The 17,124-nt window shown below is 47.8% G+C and overlaps 1 protein-coding gene across 1 annotated transcript in view; it reads left to right on the top strand.

Moving 5' to 3' along the window:
- Positions 1-16,853: 16,853 nt before the first annotated feature.
- The window catches only part of si:dkey-172j4.3 (diacylglycerol kinase delta), a 106,248-nt gene continuing 105,977 nt past the window's right edge, over positions 16,854-17,124 (top strand). Inside the window, exon 1 of the mRNA XM_066680396.1 lies at positions 16,854-17,004. The gene's annotated coding sequence lies outside the window, so the exon portion shown is untranslated. The remainder of the gene's footprint in view (positions 17,005-17,124) is intronic.

The raw sequence follows: 17,124 nt of genomic DNA, 5'->3' as shown, positions 1-17,124 counted from the left end.
CACTTCTAAGGTCTCTACTTAAGACACAACACAAAATCACAACCTATTTTGGATTGTGAGTTGGAAGGAGATCCATGTTTTAACGTGTTATTAATATACAATTAATTCAAATCAATTCTAACATCCATCAAAACGAGACGTGGGCAGCTGCATGGAGCCAGTAGAGTGTACAAGGCAATAGAGAGAGATATGAGTGCACTTAGGAAGATTGAGGAGCTTGATTCTGGAGCAGTTGCAGAGGCCTGCTGGGACGTGGGAGCAGGGATGAGCAGGTTTTAAAGACACAGGGCAGGACAGGACCCTGAATGCTCCTCCTGGAAATCCAAGGTTGCAGTCTCTGGTTAGTGTCAGGAAGAACAAAGAGTAAATGATGATAAGTGGTCATCCTTCTGGGGGCAAAATGGTGAAGCAAGATCTCAGAGGTCAGGACGAGATCACAGTGACGAACGGCACAGCTGTTATTCTCATGATTCCGAGTGAATGAGAGGACCCAGTACTGAGCCTTGTGGCACACCACCTGCATGTTTCCTGTTGAATGACCTCCACGAAGAGGCCACCCTTGTCTTCCTCCTCCTTCCCCTCTTACTCTTCTCCTTCTCTGTATTATCCACTCCATTCTCTTGCTTATTTTTGTCTTCCCTCTGTCCATTTCTTCTTATCTCATTCTCGCACTTCTCCCTCCTCCTCTTGTGTACGCTGCTGCCCATCACTGTGAGTCTTCCATTAATAGTGTTATCATGTACTGTGCAGTATATTGACGGTGTAATGATCCTGGATTACAGAGAAGAATGGCCCAGAGACAGAGGGTCCTATTGATTAGAGTGTGCTCTGGTTACAGGAGTGTGAATAAACACACACACACACACACAGGGTTAGTGCACTGCAGCATGAATACAGTGTTGTGAAGGTATGAAGCTGGATGTGTGTTACACACACACACACACACACACTGTCAGATATACAGAGGAATAATCACCCATCATCAGAGCAGCCCTCTCTATGACACTCTGCAAGACTTGAGCTCAGCATCACACACTTATTGACCACCTTCATTAAAAACACACACTAAATTCACAGTGAATGTCTTCCCGAGAGAGAGAGAGAGAGAGAGAGAGAGAGAGACATTTTTCACGTTATGAAAGGCTTCTGGCACCAAGGACTGTGCTTATCACTTTGACCTCACCCAAGTATCTGGTGTCTTTGTGTCTGTCTGTCTGTCTGTCTGTGTGTCTGTCTGTCTCTCTGTCTGTCTGTGTGTGTGTGTGTCTGTGTGTGTGTGCTGGTAAACTGGTCACCCTGAGGGGACGATTGTACCGCTGTCTTAGGGACGTAGCTGGGTCACAGCTCTCCCTCACTTTGTCCTGGTCTGACACTGGGGTGTAGGACTACAGCCATGAATCACAACAATCTGCTGATTCACCTGGAGCCATTTAATTAAATTATCTCATTGATTCTAAATAATGATTCAGTGGTTTTACATTAAACAGTGCAGCACTAATAACACAAGTGTGCAGTGAATTTGGGGAAATGACTGTAACAATGTTGTTACAATGTGCTTTTACTGAATAATTATTTACTAACAACTAATAAATCGACGTTTAACTTATGGGTGAATACGACTCGTTTCATTAATTTGATCGTGTCATTAACATAATATTATTACCCTGCGCTAAGAAACATTTAAAGTGTGACTAAGTTCTCACAATACTGCCTCCACGGCTCTGGAACTGACTCCCTGTTGAGATTTGACATGCTCCGTCTTCACTGGTGTTTAAAGAAAGACTGAAAAGGTACCTTAGCTTTTAAAATGTCTTATTTTATGCAATCGGAATGTTTATGGTTCTTTTGTTTAAAGATGACGGGCGTCACAGAGGTGCAGCAGTTAGTGTCTCTTTTACACAGCTCCAGGGACCTGGAGGTTGTGGGTTCGATTCCCGCTCCGGGTGACTGTCTGTGAGGAGTGTGGTGTGTTCTCTCTGTGTCTGCGTGGGTTTCCTCCGGGTGACTGTCTGTGAGGAGTGTGGTGTGTTCTCTCTGTGTCTGCGTGGGTTTCCTCCGGGTGACTGTCTGTGAGGAGTGTGGTGTGTTCTCTCTGTGTCTGCGTGGGTTTCCTCCGGGTGACTGTCTGTGAGGAGTGTGGTGTGTTCTCTCTGTGTCTGCGTGGGTTTCCTCCGGGTGACTGTCTGTGAGGAGTGTGGTGTGTTCTCTCTGTGTCTGCGTGGGTTTCCTCTGGGTGACTGTCTGTGAGGAGTGTGGTGTGTTCTCTCTGTGTCTGCGTGGGTTTCCTCCGGGTGACTGTCTGTGAGGAGTGTGGTGTGTTCTCTCTGTGTCTGCGTGGGTTTCCTCCGGGTGACTGTCTGTGAGGAGTGTGGTGTGTTCTCTCTGTGTCTGCGTGGGTTTCCTCTGGGTGACTGTCTGTGAGGAGTGTGGTGTGTTCTCTCTGTGTCTGTGTGGGTTTCCTCCGGGTGACTGTCTGTGAGGAGTGTGGTGTGTTCTCTCTGTGTCTGCGTGGGTTTCCTCCGGGTGACTGTCTGTGAGGAGTGTGGTGTGTTCTCTCTGTGTCTGCATGGGTTTCCTCTGGGTGACTGTCTGTGAGGAGTGTGGTGTGTTCTCTCTGTGTCTGTGTGGGTTTCCTCCGGGTGACTGTCTGTGTGCAGTGTGGTGTGTTCTCCCTGTGTCTGCGTGGGTTTCCTCCGGGTGACTGTCTGTGAGGAGTGTGGTGTGTTCTCCCTGTGTCTGCGTGGGTTTCCTCCAGATGCTCCGGTTTCCTCCCATGCTCCTAAAACCCACGTTGGTAGGTGGATTGGTGAGTCAGAAGTGTCCATAGGAGTGAACACAACTGCACCCAATGATTCTGGGTTGGCTCCAGACCTACCACAACCCTGAACTGGATAAATGGTTACAGACAATGAATGAATGAATGGGGTCCTTTAAGAAATGTAATCATTGCTAAATTTGTTGTAGACACAGGGAGATCACACCAAACCCCTCACCAACATTGACTCAGGGTGGGGATTCAGAGACCCAGGGCCTTGGACACTACCTGCAGCACCACTGTATCGCTCAGAACAGTAAACGTGATGGACCTAAACAAACAAATAAATATTCCAATAAAAAAACATTCAAATTTGTGAATACGGAGACACAGGCGAGACGTAGTGTTGTTTAAAATGTAAATCTTTTAGGGTTGAAACTATGTGCTTTGTATTCTGTCTCTGAAAGATACAACAGACAAAACAACAACAACCACGTGGTCGGTCTCATTCCTTCTTTCTGCCCCCTGTTGCACCCCCAACCCTCCTTCTGTGGCCTTCGCTGACCCCTCTCTTCCTCATCCGTAGTCACAAATACAGCTGGTTTATTTTTACCCACCTGTCGCTGGAAGGAGGCTAATGTGAGGAGACATGCTGCTGTCAGCTGGAGGAGCTCAGGGTTAAAGCAGCAGGGAAGTGTCCCCACCCTTAGTCGGAGCTGACAGAACCCCCCTCGGCCCTCTCCCTGTATCTCAGCGAAACCCCCAGCTGCGGCCCACCACGGCTCAGTTGTACACGGCGCACACCCTTTTCAGCCCAGAGCTACATCCAGCAGTGAGCAGTGAGCAGAGAGAGTGTGAAGTTAATGCAGTACACAGGAGTGTAAACGTGCATTCATGAAGAGTGATGCCCTGATCTAAAACCAGCCAATGAACTGACGATTGTTAGATAACCCTTTTTGTGTGTTCATTGCCATAAAATAATGGACCCTTCGGTTTAATCCACGATTCCTTTGGTCATGAGAGAATAATCACTACTGATGACAGTAAAAACACCATTCATTCATTAATTTATTCATCCATTCATTGGCTGTAACCAATCCACTCTCCTCACAGACAGTCACCCGGAGGAAACCCACGCGGACACTGAGAACACACCACACTCCTCACAGACAGTCACCCGGAGGAAACCCACGCAGACACAGAGAGAACACACCACACTCCTCACAGACAGTCACCCGGAGGAAACCCACGCAGACACAGAGAGAACACACCACACTCATCACAGACAGTCACCTGGAGGAAACCCACACAGACACAGAGAGAACACACCACACTCCTCACAGACAGTCACCCGGAGGAAACCCACACAGACACAGGGAGAACACACCACACTCCTCACAGACAGTCACCAGGACCACAGCGTCCCTTTATATGTGATTACACTTTTGAATTCATTAAGACTATCATATCATTCCCATCACTCCATTTTAAGAATGTCTTCCTTTGCACTAACACAGAAACTCAGCTCTCAGGTTCTGCCACTGTTTTAAAACCAGAAATCTCTGTTCCTCCAAAGAAGCTCAATGCTTAAAGCCTTCATTACAGATCCACAATGACCAGCAACTTTTTGCCCTCGCTTTCATCTACTGCAGAGCCAGCCTCTCTAGAAGGCACACATGGGGCTTTAGTCAATTGCTCTATTCTATACAGTTTGTTTTTCCCACTGTCCTTCTAAGCACAAGCCTGCAATTGTTTACTGCCTCACTGACCCCACAGGAGCTCCACTTATGATTCACTCATTTCTAGACTCTGTTTGTTTTGCTGAGGGCTCGAGTGATTTCCTCTTCTGTCTGCTGTTCCAATGATAATCCTGCACAAATCACTGGCTTTCACCTGCTTAGGTGCAGGGGGAGGGGGTGGTGTTTTCATTTCCAGTGTGCCTGTATTGTCCTGGATTGAAGGAGAGCGTATGATGATCTTCCACCGCTCCATATGGCAGCACGTGAAGTTATTTGAGGATAAACATACACTCCTCTCATTAGACTTCAGTTCATCCCGTAATCCCCAAATTCATACAATTCCTTTTGGCTCCAGCAAGAGTTTAGTGAGCTCAGGTGATGCAGTTCCTGAATAAAGCTGAAAAGAAGTATGCCTCGTTTTAATATTGGATAGTTTCCACCAGTTATAGGAATTTGAAATGTAATTATACAGGGGATAAGGTGTAAAACGTTCTATGCCAGTCCATTAGAGGTTCACATAGGGGACCATCCGACTACATGCACCCACAACATTCCTGTAATCATCTATCTTTGGCCATTTAAATACTATCCCAGACCAACAGGGGTGCTGTGGCCATTTATGATGCTCAGCCCATGTGTACCTAGAACTGCCACTGCATCTCAAGGGTTAAGTTTGGCTCCCAGACCCACCCCCCCTGTAAATTAGCTTTACAGCCTTACCATTCCCTTAACCGCCAATAGCTGTAAATCCACACTGGTCTCCCTGGTGTCTAAGGCTGTATCTAGCCCCACTGGTACCGTTAATGCATGCTCAGTGCCACCAGTTCCATGTGAATTTTACGGACGTTCAACTACCTGTGGTATTGCAAACAGTAAATCCACACTGACCTCCCTGGTGTCTAAGGCTGTACCTAGCCCCACTGGTACCGTTAATGCATACCCATGTGAACTTTACGGACTCTCCCTGGTGACTAAGCTTCCTTGCCTTTATCTCCTCATACTCATCCAGCACTTACTTGCAGCTCACTAGCCCTGCACCATCAGATGACAAAATCAGATTTTGTTATGATGTAACAAACCCTGGCTGTCTGAGTCTACCTGTTTCAGACGCTCCTTGGAAAACTGCAGTTTTAAAGCTGAAATGCTTAGCTGTGCTGATTAATTTGTGCATGATACATCTTCTAGAATAATAATAATAATAATAATAATAACACTTCATGGACATGTTAACAGGGTCAACCACTTGATGTTCACTGGAGGGGGGTCTTTACCCGTCTCATTTGAAGTGGGCAGACTCTGAGAAGCCTACAGTTCTTCTGTGTGAAGCTCGGGGTGTGATTTCGGTGGTGGGCGAGAGCCCACTGTTGGTGTGGATTAAGAGTTTAAAATGTGAAGCATGGTCTATTCATATCTGAGTGATCCTCATGCCTCCCTGGTGTTTTCCTAAAAAAAATGAATCATCCGAGTGGCGCGAGGCCCCTCCGCTCATGTTCTCATGGTAACCGGCCTCTCAACACTGCTGTCTCCGCTAGGCATCTGATGGTGTACTGGGCTCATATTCATGTGGATGATCGTTCTGAAATGACATGCAGTGCAGTCTGTGAGTGCTGATCAGATAGTAACAGCTAGTAGATGTACAGGTTTCTCTGGGCTGAGTCACATGACCCGTCTAATTCACAAGGACAGTTAGACCTTCACATGTTATGTTTGAAATGTATATTTGCATTTATATGCGTCTGCATGGTTTGTATTTTTGGTAACACTTTAAATTACAGCCGGATAATTACTGGGTAAGTACAGAGTAAGTACGCTGTAAGATAAAATAAGTACTGAGTAAATAAAGAGTATAATACTGTAAATATGTGGTTATTACCGGGTATTTTACAATCCATTTAAACTTTTCATCATTAGTCTGCTTTGTACATACAATACCTCAAATCAGAGGCGAAAAATATCTCTGAAGTATGTGATGATGACTGTTGTGGTAAATCACACGTCCTGAACCTGATGAGTATAAAGCACAGTGAAACTCTGCTAGAGTCTGTAATGAAAGCAGCTGACCCTGTCCTTCCCTGTGTGTGCACTGTAAATCTAAAGGATCTATAATTACTTTCAGAACTACAGTCAATTCAAAATAGTAGCTGCATTCCTATAGTCACTTGCATAAACTGTTATACTTTTAATCTATAATTTTGCTTTGAAGTACAATGGATTTGGTACGTAGTTATGTGCCTAAAAGTGTTTGTAAAATGCCCAGTAATAACCATATATTTCTACCATTAGTAATTAGCAGGCAGTAATTTAAAGTGAGGCGCAGCAGGTAGGTGTCGCAGTCACACATCTCCAGGGACCTGGAGGTTGTGGGTTCGATTCCCGCTCCGGGTGACTGTCTGTGAGGAGTGTGGTGTGTTCTCCCTGTGTCTGCGTGGGTTTCCTCCGGGTGACTGTCTGTGAGGACTGTGGTGTGTTCTCTCTGTGTCTGCGTGGGTTTCCTCCGGGTGACTGTCTGTGAGGAGTGTGGTGTGTTCTCCCCGTGTCTGCGTGGGTTTCCTCCGGGTGACTGTCTGTGAGGAGTGTGGTGTGTTCTCCCCGTGTCTGCGTGGGTTTCCTCCGGGTGACTGTCTGTGAAGAGTGTGGTGTGTTCTCCCCGTGTCAGCGTGGGTTTCCTCCGGGTGACTGTCTGTGAGGAGTGTGGTGTGTTCTCCCCGTGTCTGCGTGGGTTTCCTCCGGGTGACTGTCTGTGAGGAGTGTGGTGTGTTCTCCCTGTGTCTGCGTGGGTTTCCTCCGGGTGACTGTCTGTGAGGAGTGTGGTGTGTTCTCCCTGTGTCTGCGTGGGTTTCCTCCGGGTGACTGTCTGTGAGGAGTGTGGTGTGTTCTCTCTGTGTCTGCGTGGGTTTCCTCCTGGTGACTGTCTGTGAGGAGTGTGGTGTGTTCTCTCTGTGTCTGCGTGGGTTTCCTCCGGGTGACTGTCTGTAAGGAGTGTGGTGTGTTCTCTCTGTGTCTGCGTGGGTTTCCTCCTGGTGACTGTCTGTGAGGAGTGTGGTGTGTTCTCTCTGTGTCTGCGTGGGTTTCCTCCGGGTGACTGTCTGTAAGGAGTGTGGTGTGTTCTCTCTGTGTCCGTGTGGGTTTCCTCCGGGTGACTGTCTGTGAGGAGTGTGGTGTGTTCTCCCTGTGTCTGCGTAGGTTTCCTCCGGGTGACTGTCTGTGAGGAGTGTGGGGTGTTCTCTCTGTGTCTGCGTGGGTTTCCTCCGGGTGACTGTCTGTAAGGAGTGTGGTGTGTTCTCTCTGTGTCTGCGTGGGTTTCCTCCTGGTGACTGTCTGTGAGGAGTGTGGTGTGTTCTCCCCGTGTCTGCGTGGGTTTCCTCCGGGTGACTGTCTGTGAGGAGTGTGGTGTGTTCTCCCCGTGTCTGCGTGGGTTTCCTCCGGGTGACTGTCTGTGAGGAGTGTGGTGTGTTCTCCCCGTGTCTGCGTGGGTTTCCTCCGGGTGACTGTCTGTGAAGAGTGTGGTGTGTTCTCCCCGTGTCTGCGTGGGTTTCCTCCGGGTGACTGTCTGTGAGGAGTGTGGTGTGTTCTCCCCGTGTCTGCGTGGGTTTCCTCCGGGTGACTGTCTGTGAGGAGTGTGGTGTGTTCTCCCTGTGTCTGCGTGGGTTTCCTCCGGGTGACTGTCTGTGAGGAGTGTGGTGTGTTCTCCCTGTGTCTGCGTAGGTTTCCTCCGGGTGACTGTCTGTGAGGAGTGTGGGGTGTTCTCTCTGTGTCTGCGTGGGTTTCCTCCGGGTGACTGTCTGTAAGGAGTGTGGTGTGTTCTCTCTGTGTCTGCGTGGGTTTCCTCCTGGTGACTGTCTGTGAGGAGTGTGGTGTGTTCTCTCTGTGTCTGCGTGGGTTTCCTCCGGGTGACTGTCTGTGAGGAGTGTGGTGTGTTCTCCCTGTGTCTGCGTAGGTTTCCTCCGGGTGACTCTCTGTGAGGAGTGTGGGGTGTTCTCTCTGTGTCTGCGTGGGTTTCCTCCGGGTGACTGTCTGTAAGGAGTGTGGTGTGTTCTCTCTGTGTCTGCGTGGGTTTCCTCCTGGTGACTGTCTGTGAGGAGTGTGGTGTGTTCTCTCTGTGTCTGCGTGGGTTTCCTCCGGGTGACTGTCTGTAAGGAGTGTGGTGTGTTCTCTCTGTGTCTGCGTGGGTTTCCTCCGGGTGACTGTCTGTGAGGAGTGTGGTGTGTTCTCTCTGTGTCTGTGTGGGTTTCCTCCGGGTGACTGTCTGTAAGGAGTGTGGTGTGTTCTCTCTGTGTCTGCGTGGGTTTCCTCCTGGTGACTGTCTGTGAGGAGTGTGGTGTGTTCTCTCTGTGTCTGCGTGGGTTTCCTCCGGGTGACTGTCTGTAAGGAGTGTGGTGTGTTCTCTCTGTGTCCGTGTGGGTTTCCTCCGGGTGACTGTCTGTGAGGAGTGTGGTGTGTTCTCCCTGTGTCTGCGTAGGTTTCCTCCGGGTGACTGTCTGTGAGGAGTGTGGGGTGTTCTCTCTGTGTCTGCGTGGGTTTCCTCCGGGTGACTGTCTGTAAGGAGTGTGGTGTGTTCTCTCTGTGTCTGCGTGGGTTTCCTCCTGGTGACTGTCTGTGAGGAGTGTGGTGTGTTCTCTCTGTGTCTGCGTGGGTTTCCTCCGGGTGACTGTCTGTGAGGAGTGTGGTGTGTTCTCCCTGTGTCTGCGTAGGTTTCCTCCGGGTGACTGTCTGTGAGGAGTGTGGGGTGTTCTCTCTGTGTCTGCGTGGGTTTCCTCCGGGTGACTGTCTGTAAGGAGTGTGGTGTGTTCTCTCTGTGTCTGCGTGGGTTTCCTCCTGGTGACTGTCTGTGAGGAGTGTGGTGTGTTCTCTCTGTGTCTGCGTGGGTTTCCTCCGGGTGACTGTCTGTAAGGAGTGTGGTGTGTTCTCTCTGTGTCTGCGTGGGTTTCCTCCTGGTGACTGTCTGTGAGGAGTGTGGTGTGTTCTCTCTGTGTCTGCGTGGGTTTCCTCCGGGTGACTGTCTGTAAGGAGTGTGGTGTGTTCTCTCTGTGTCCGTGTGGGTTTCCTCCGGGTGACTGTCTGTGAGGAGTGTGGTGTGTTCTCTCTGTGTCTGTGTGGGTTTCCTCCGGGTGCTCCGGTTTCCTCCCACAGTCCAAAAACACACGTTGGTAGGTGGATTGGCGACTCAAAAATGTCCGTAGGTGTGAGTGAATGTGTGTGTCTATGTTGCCCTGTGAAGGACTGGCGCCCCCTCCAGGGTGTATTCCAGCCTTGCACCCAATAATTCCAGGTAGACACTGGGCCCACTGCGACCCTGAATTGAATAAGTGGTTACAGACAATGAATGAATGAATGAAATGATGCACTGAAACTTACAGAACAAGTCCCTGTAGAGGATGTGTTCATTTTTTCCCCCACGTATTGTCTGACACTGGGATGCCCAGACATTGCATGTGGCTATAAAACAAACCAGGGCTAAGCGTGATGTTCATCTGCTGACATCCTCTTCCTCTGTAACTGCTTCATCCTCTTCAGGAGCTTACCCAGAATCACAAGGAATGAGTGCAAGGCAGGAACACGCCCTGGACACGGCACCAGCCCACCACAGAGTATTACACACTTACACACTCACTCACACACTCACACCTACCTACTGAACACAGAGCCTCAAGACCCTGGAGCTGTGGCAACTACCGGGACGGTATAGGTACATCTTAGACGTAAACGATGACGTATTGACCTGATTTGTACTAAATGATATGGAGCAGGGTTTGTACGGATTCGTCAGGCTGCAGCTGTGGTGGATGTGGGGAAGGTGAACTGAATCTGCTGGGTAATGCTTTCATAACAGACGCAATGTGAAAGGGTGTAGTTTGCAGCAGTGTCGCTCGGGGGCAGCAGAGAGCTATAACACACACACACACACACACACACACTGTGGAGGCTGCTGGAAATGCGTGGGGCTTTTCACCAGCCACAGGTGGGAAATGTTATACAACTGAGATATATGACTCATGCAATAAAAAAAAGACAGAGAGAGAGAGCAGGCAGGTCAGCAGCCTCTAATTTTTCTATGAATTCTCCTTCATTACCAGGCGACTTTAACGAGGTTAATTTTTGTGTGTGTGAACATGTATTTAGCCCGTTGTGGGGACAAAATACACACACTGTTTTAAAAGACGTGTGGACCAATTTGTCAGCACGGAAGTTCTTTACATGTTCCAAATCCTTCTGTTTTTATTAACGTAGATCCACCGTCTTTTTTTTTTTTTTTACATTTTACAAAGTCTTTTAATCCTTTAAACGTTTAAACATTTAGACAGTTCTTATCACCGTTCCTTCCTTCATTCAGAAGGAAACTTCTTATAGCTTCAGTGTGAATGGGCGGGGCGATGCTGATATGTGCTTGATGACGTCACAATGGCAGTGCTCTCAAGCGGGATAGGTTTCAATTCCAATTCTGAGCCTAACTGCATTCTGTACCGTGGCCGTGTGTGTGTGTGTGGAAAGACCAGACGAGGGCTAAATAAAGAGGGAGTAAATGAGCATTGGATTGGTTTTTGAAGTCAATATTTCAGTGTTAAATAAAAACTATCTGCAAAAAACCACACATGCAGGGCATCACCTTCTAATGAGGCCTATCGACCGTGGAAGCAGATGGCAATTTGTTGCAGTATTGCTCTTTTCTAATGGCACTGAATAATGACCGCTTCACCAGTGTGGATATTGTGAAAACGCATTTGGGTGGTAAAAGCCCATTCAAGGTATTATGGGGTATGAATACCAGGCAGCCGTTAATGCACCAAAGATGAGTTTCAGCGACCAGCAAAGTAGGCTCAGGACTCTCCTCGCTCTCGCTCGGTTCATTCGAAAAAAAGCTTTAAAACCAATCTGTTACAAGAATGTCATTTGTGAGCAGAGAGAGAGAGAGAGAGAACAAAAGAGAGAGTGAGCATCTACAAGCGTTGGCATGCAAGAAATTCTTCTTAGATTTCAACGATTGGGTGGTTTAAGAAAACAATTAATAATGGGGGCATTAAAGCAACACTAGGTAGTATTATTACATTCAAATTACAGCTTCAAAATCACTGTGATGCTTCACTCACCTGTAACAGGGAGAAAGGACCATCTGTTGTTGCTATACCATGGTCAACACTGCAGAATCTGCACTATGTAACTTTTGATGCATGGTAGGAAACCACCCCTTCCAGTAAACAAGGAACGTCCCTGGACGTTCAAAATAGGTCTAAAAGTGGCCTGTCCGTCAAGGACATATTTTAAACGTCAATGGACGTCCAAAATCCATCTTACTAAGTTTGTTACGTGGTGAGCAATCGAAAACGTCCGTGGACGTCCAAAACACGTTTTATACAAATAGTTTATTTTGGGACCAGTAATTAACGTCAATGGACGTTCAAAATACGTCTAATAGTCGTCTTTTCAATGTCTGTGTTTGGACGTCTTTTCAACTTTCAACCTTAAGAGAACGTTGATTAGACGGCAGTCATTACGTTATTTCAACTGCTAATTGTTTACTGGGCTTCCCCTCCCCCTTCTTATATGATTTCCATACAGTGCTTTAAAAGTGAATTATATTCTGCACTTTTAGGGTAAAAATTCTTGCCTAGTGTTGCTTTAAACACGGATCCCAACGTTATATGGCAACTACCCACAAAAATGATCCCAGGTCAGCAGAAAGGGCAGCCTTGGTTGACTTGTGCTTTTAATAGCATCTGGTGGGTGGTTGTTATGGGATAAATAAATAAATAAATAAATAGCATGAGATGCCTCCAGCCATCTTCAACCAGTGCGTCAGAGGAAGGAAGTAAGGATGAAAGAAGGAAGGAGGAGAAAAGAGTGGTGAAGCTTTCTGCACCAGTCCACCTGTTTAAAACGAAATGGTCAGGGGAAGAGCAGGTGAAGTCGCTGGGGCTGGATGAACTCCCACTAAGTTCAGTTTCTTTCCGCTGAGTTAATTTGCTTCCATTTGATTCAGTGGGAGGTCATTCTGCGCTGCTGTGTGTGCTCAGTAAACCCAGTGAAAAACAGGGCAGTCTTGGGGCGACACACATCCAGCAGTGCACTTCTCCCTGTGTGAAATGACCAGAGGAAATGATCTGGGGCTGTTAAATCTGCTCTTACTTCTGTGCAGGTAGTAGCATGTGTGTTTACTTCTAAAAGGTAACAGCACTTCTGATTGTCGAACGCCGTGTGGAAGATGCACTACTCCCACAGCTGTTCAACTGCATAAAGGCACAACTTGTATAATCTTCATATAAAAGGCATACAAAGGAGCAACCACATAGATGTTACCATGCAACAAAGAGACACCCAGTGGCAAGTGTGAGCCACGAGGGTATAAAGTGCGCACACTGTTGAAAGTGTTTAGCATATTTTTGTAATATTTGAACGTTGCTTCAAAGACTGTGTGGTGCCTCATTCAAAAAGCAATACATACAACTATTTCAGTGAGAGTAGGCGGGGATACAATCAGCCAATCAGAACAGGGGCCATCTACATATGTCGGTTTTAAAGGTACAGTAAACAAATCTACATTAATTCCAGAGGACAAACGAATGGCTTTCTGTGAGGAGTGTGGTGTGTTCTCCCTGTGTCCGCGTGGGTTTCCTCCGGGTGACTGTCTGTGAGGAGTGTGGTGTGTTCTCCCTGTGTCCGCGTGGGTTTCCTCCGGGTGACTGTCTGTGAGGAGTGTGGTGTGTTCTCCCTGTGTCCGCGTGGGTTTCCTCCGGGTGACTGTCTGTGAGGAGTGTGGTGTGTTCTCCCTGTGTCCGCGTGGGTTTCCTCCGGGTGACTGTCTGTGAGGAGTGTGGTGTGTTCTCCCTGTGTCCGCGTGGGTTTCCTCCGGGTGACTGTCTGTGAGGAGTGTGGTGTGTTCTCCCTGTGTCCGCGTGGGTTTCCTCCGGGTGACTGTCTGTGAGGAGTGTGGTGTGTTCTCCCTGTGTCCGCGTGGGTTTCCTCCGGGTGACTGTCTGTGAGGAGTGTGGTGTGTTCTCCCTGTGTCCGCGTGGGTTTCCTCCGGGTGACTGTCTGTGAGGAGTGTGGTGTGTTCTCCCTGTGTCCGCGTGGGTTTCCTCCGGGTGACTGTCTGTGAGGAGTGTGGTGTGTTCTCCCTGTGTCTGCGTGGGTTTCCTCCGGGTGATCACCCTGTGAAGTACTGGCGCCCCCTCCAGGGTGTGTTCCTGTCCTGTGCCCAATGATTCCGGGTAGGCCCTGGACCCACCGTGACCCCGGACTGGGTAAATAGTGACAGACAATGAATGAATGGGTATTTCACTATGCTGTTGAACACAATGCTTCAGAATCTTTGGGAAAGATGTCCGCTTATGTTCCTGTCTGTAGTGTTTGGTACTTAGAGCTCAGCCCTAGTAGTCTCAAAGAATGTTTTGAGATGCGTTCTTTGATAATGTGATCCTGCCTAGATCAAGAAAAAGGACCTGTACCAACTCGTCGCATATCTGAACCCATTCACCTCTCACTGCTTTCTGTACTGATCTTGGAGTCAGTATGGTGGGCTCTGCTATGGTTTATAAAGATTAGGGAAAGCTACTTCTCAACAGAAATGTATCTTGTGCTTTCAGCTTTATGTACCATACAAACAATAGTGTGCAGTTATAGGTTTATAAAAGTTTGAGTGTGAGACCCATGGACGTCGTTAGACATGTTTTAGTGAGGCTGTACACAGCAAATTCACCAGTTTTAAATCAACACTATTAACACTGAGAGTGTATGTCAATGCTAATAGTGTAATGCTAACACTAGAATGCTAACACTCCTAACTGTTTTGAACAAACACGCAGCTCTCCCTCAGCCTGAAGCGAGGGACAAATTCTCAACGGCTCCTAAACAGAACTCGCTTTTCATTGGTCGTCACCTTTTTTTTAAGCCAGTCAGCAGCCAGAGTTGTCTGACCATCGTTAAGTGTGAAGCCAATCACACAGGGGTCACAGTTCCTCCTGCAGTGGTTTGTTTTGCGGCGGCGCTGAGAACAACAGTTCAGAGCTAAAAACACTGAGAACTACAGCTCTGCTTAAGATAGAACTAATGTTATCTTAGCGTCTTGTGGCTTTGCTTTATCTGTTCCTCACCAAATTTGCTGCTATGAGGCAATTACCCAAGACTCCCATGATTATATCAAACACACATTTAGCTGGTTTTCTGCTGTACTGATGATGCTATAGTTAGAAAGAAATTAATCAAAATAAAAATGAGTCACCCCTCCACTGACCACATAGGTGTATTTTGAAGTTCTATAATTAAACAGTAATGTCTGTCTGTTGCTCTCCATACATTGTTAGGCCTCTTTTACCCCCCCCCCTCCCCCCACAGACTAGATATTACTTCATTATTTGTGTAGTGTGTTAAGTGTGTGTTACGCTGGTACACATGGATCAGACCCTTCCCAGTAAACAATTAGCTGTTGATTCAACGTTGAAATAACGTAATGACTGCCGTCTAATCAACGTTCTCTTAAGGTTGAAAATGAAAGTTGAAAAGACGTCCAAACACAGACATTTAGATGTATTTTGGACGTCCATTGACGTTATCAATTAGTCACCACTTAACTAACTTATTAAGATGGATTTTCGACGTCCATTGACGTTTAAAATATGTCATTGACGAACAGACTACTTTTAGACCTATTTTGAACGTCCAGGGACATTCCTTGTTTACTGGGACTCCTCACAGACAGTCACCCAGAAGAATCCCACGCAGACACAGGGAGAACACACCACACTCCTCACAGACAGTCACCCAGAAGAATCCCACGCAGACACAGGGAGAACACACCACACTCCTCACAGACAGTCACCCGGAGGAAACCCACGCAGACACAGGGAGAACACACCACACTCCTCACAGACAGTCACCCAGAAGAATCCCACGCAGACACAGGGAGAAGACACCACACTCCTCACAGACAGTCACCCAGAAGTATCCCACGCAGACACAGGGAGAACACACCACACTCCTCACATACAGTCACCTGGAGGAATCCCACGCAGACACAGGGAGAACACACCACACTCCTCACAGACAGTCACCCGGAGGAATCCCACGCAGACACAGGGAGAACACACCACACTCCTCACAGTCAGTCACCCGGAGGAAACCCACGCAGACACAGGGAGAACACACCACTCTCCTCACAGACAGTCACCTGGAGGAAACCCATGCAGACACAGGGAGAACACACCACACTCCTCACAGACAGTCACCCAGAGGAAACCCACGCAGACACAGGGAGAACACACCACTCTCCTCACAGACAGTCACCTGGAGGAAACCCACGCAGACAAAGGGAGAACACACCACACCCCAGTAAACATTTAGCCGTTGATTCAACGTTGAAATAACGTAATGACTGCCGACTAATCAACGTTCTCTTAAGGTTGAAAATGAAAGTTGAAAAGACCAAATAGTCCAAACACACATTGAAAAGACGTTATTAATTGGTCCCGAAATAAATTACGATTGGTCACCACTTGATAAGTAACTTATTAAGATGGATTTTGGACGTCCATTGACGTTTAAAATATGTCCTTGACGGACAGACTACTTTTAGACCTATTTTGAACGTCCAGGGACGTTCCTTGTTTACTGGGTTACGCGTCACAGCTGGTCTACTAACAGCCAGCACCGGTATGTGGACTATGTGCAGTAACTAATGACCCACTGTCTCTGACTTTACATCTACAAGCTAATACAGGGTCCTGTTGGTCTGACACACCTAGTTTGTTCAGTGTCACTGCAGCACAGAGAACCATCACACACCAATATATTACTTGCTCTGTGGTGATCCCGGCCAATGAAGGACAGGGTAAAAGAGGGCTAAGCAAGTATGCAGAGCAACAGATAGGGTAGTCTATTGTAGAACTACAAAGTGCTCCTGTATGCAGGTCAGGTGAACTGATGAAATGGATACTGAGTGCAGAAATAGGAGGTCCCTAGTGTTTAGTAGGTCAGTGTAGGTCAAACGAGGGCTTGTGTACTTCATTCTGGAGTTGTATTGGACTCAAGACATGACAGAGAATCCAAAAACTGGTCTGGGGTCAGGGAGTTGTGTGTCATCAGTGTAAAACAGGGTGCTCTTTAGTCTGAATCTTATAGTTACCCCATAGATTTTAAATGATTGTAGTAAAGAGCTGTAGCCTGTGGAACAGTAGCGTTATTATGACACGGTATACACACACACACACACTGTGTGTCCAAGACTGTAATAACTACACCTCTCTCTCTCTCTCTCTCTCTCTCTCTCTCTCTCTCTCTCTCTCTCTCTCTTTACCCCTCCCATTAGTTTCAAATCCGCTCCGACGCTGTGCCGCGTGTGAGTGTGTGTTTATGTGCGTGTGCGTGAGTGTGTGTGTGTGTCTGTATGTATGTATGTGTGTGTGTGACAGACAGAGCGCGAGAGCCTTCCGTCCAGCCGTGCAGTAGCTGAGCGCGCGAGCGGCGGGGGATAAACAAGCGTGGTGCGGTCAGCACGAGCGAGACACGCGGCGCCGTTCACAGGTAAACAGACCTCCGCCTTCAGCCTCGGCTTCGGTCGGGGAGCTAAACTTGTCTCCATCTTCGCAAGCCTCTTGTCCGAAGGCTCCATTCCACCTTAAACGCTGCAGCGGTGGCGTTCCG

The sequence above is a fragment of the Hoplias malabaricus genome, chromosome 9 (assembly GCF_029633855.1).
Source record: "Hoplias malabaricus isolate fHopMal1 chromosome 9, fHopMal1.hap1, whole genome shotgun sequence".
In the NCBI taxonomy this organism is placed as follows: Eukaryota; Metazoa; Chordata; class Actinopteri; order Characiformes; family Erythrinidae; genus Hoplias; species Hoplias malabaricus.
Note: the sequence above shows the minus strand (reverse complement) of the source record. Positions and strands in the feature narration are given on the sequence as shown.